Consider the following 2290-nt stretch of genomic DNA (forward strand, 5'->3'; position numbering starts at 1 on the left):
CAAACTCGGCTTCCACGGCAGGCAGTGAGCTTCCAGCAAATGAAACATTCAAGCAGATACCCAGAGATCAGTGACTATGGCTGCAGGAGGGATTCCTGCTTTGGGAGGGACCTTGGAATAAATGACAATTAATGACCCTTCCAGATGTAAACTTCTGGGACTGAAAAAATTCTAGCTAATATTTTCTAACTTATTGGTCACAACCAAACATATGACAGAAGGATTCCAAAGGAGATAAAATCATAAATGAAAAATAAATATTCCGAAGGGATCCAAATATTTGCTGATACTAAATGAGATACTTTTGAGAAGCCTGCTGGATGTTGCTCTCAGTAAGAGACAGGTAACTTTTAAATGATAGAAATTACAAAAGTACTAAATTTCGGTATGTACTTAAGCATTTTCTTTAATTCAATACATTTACCATATCCCAAACCCATATTTATAAACAAAATAGCCAATAACTGAATGAGACAATTAAAACAGGCTTCTGATAAATCTTTTTTTATTTTATTATTTCTTTCTTTCTTTATTTTTTGAGATAGAGTCTCATATTGTCACCCTCAGTAGAGTGCTGTGGTGTTACAGTTCACAGCAACCTCAAACTCTTGGGCTCAAGTGATCTTCTTGCCTCAGCCTCTCAAGTAACTGGGACTATAGGCACCTGCCACAATGCCTGGCTATTTTTAGAGACAAGGTCTTGCTCTGGCTCAGGCTGGTCTTGAACCTGTGAGCTCAGGCTCCCCCGTTGGCCTTCCAGAGTGCTAGGATTACAGGCATAACTGATAAATCTTTTTTGAGACGTCTCAAAGATCTTGACTTTGGTCACTGGGAAATCTGAGTGCAACAGTTTTTTGTTTTTTTTTTAGTTTAGCACCATTTATTAAGTGATCTTAGCTGATGTTGTAGCGGCTGTGTGTCAGCCTGTTATTAAAACATAAAATGCTCTTCCAATTCCTCTTGTCCAGGACAGAAGGATCTTCCAGGTAGCACGCCAACAGAAGAAGAGACTCCGATGATGCCAGCTTCAATGATGGCGCCATCCAGAGAGGGAGAGGGTCATGCCACATTCAACCACGGCTTCCAGAGATTTTGAAAAAGGAGCCTTTGGGGGCCCAGCCTGCCTGGCATTTTGATGCTGTCGGTGTGAGTTTTGTATTCCATAACGGTGTTGGGAGGTAGGTTAAGCACTCGCCGAAGCGTATCCCAGATGCGGGCTGTGGTTGCTTGGTCACTGGCAGTCTTATTCCATATTGAAATAATGTCCTCCTGAAAACGGACAGAGACCACAGCCCCACGGATCTCCTCTCCCACCATGAACTGTCCCCCCAACACGGCCAGGATGAGATTCTCCCAGCAACGGGAGGCCAAGCCCTTTCGCAACCGAATAATCCACTTGCCACCGTTTTTATTTGCATCATCCTCCCACATAGGTTTAATTCCTTCTTTGAAGAGATGGAAGTCACTGTGGCCTGTCAGGTCCCCAGGACGTACCATGTGGCTGTAAAACCTCCAGAACTGCTCCACAGAGGCAAAGGTGCCAATTTGTTTGATATTCTGTTCATAGCTTTGTGAGCTGGGAGGACGGCCGGGGGTTCTCCTGGAATACCAGAAAGTGTAGTTGTACTGCAGCGGGTGCTCTGCTGGTCCAGGGACAACAGCCTTCCTTTTGCTGCTGTTCTGATTCTTGTCTCGTTCCGTTTTTTCCTTCTCACCATCTTTCTGTGTGCTGTTTTCTTCATTCTGATCATGGTCCCCACTGTCATCATCTTTCAAGGCGTCGAACTTGTTGTTCATCCTCTCGCTGCCGCTGTCGCCACTCAGTTCAACAGTTTAAAACAAAAATTTCTATAGGTTGGTCTTACCATCTTGGGTTTCAGAATTCATTCATCTATTTCTATATTCAAGAAATAAATAGTGGAGCCAGGCGTGGTGGCTCATGCCTGTAATCCCAGCACTGTGGGAGGTTGAGGCAGGAGATTTGCTTGGACTCAGGAGTTTGAGACTTATCTGAGCAAGAGTGAGACTCTGACTCATAAAAAAAATGAAAAACTCAGCCGGGCACCATAGCTAATCCCAGTGGCTTCAGAGACTGAGGCAGTAGGATGCCCACAGCCAGAGTCTAAGGTTGCAGTGAGCTATGACGCCATTGCACTCTGCTCAGGGCACAGGGTAGAACTCCGACTTGACAAAGAAAAAAAAAAAAGAAAGAAATACATAGTGGAGAGAGGGAAGAAGTATATACTGAACATCCACTAAGTGTAAGATATTGGAGACTTTTCAATATGAG

At 44.0% G+C, this 2290-nt stretch overlaps 1 pseudogene across 1 annotated transcript; it reads right to left on the reverse strand.

The window, feature by feature from the left end:
- Positions 1-856: 856 nt before the first annotated feature.
- LOC100942358 lies at positions 857-1816 on the reverse strand (annotated as a pseudogene). Its single transcript, XR_001161020.2, has one exon. The product of XR_001161020.2 is annotated as a eukaryotic translation initiation factor 4E type 2 pseudogene (transcript).
- Between the last annotated feature and the right edge of the window lie 474 nt (positions 1817-2290).

Source organism: Otolemur garnettii, unplaced genomic scaffold (assembly GCF_000181295.1).
Source record: "Otolemur garnettii isolate 467f Iridium unplaced genomic scaffold, OtoGar3 scaffold00010, whole genome shotgun sequence".
Lineage (NCBI taxonomy): Eukaryota > Metazoa > Chordata > Mammalia > Primates > Galagidae > Otolemur > Otolemur garnettii.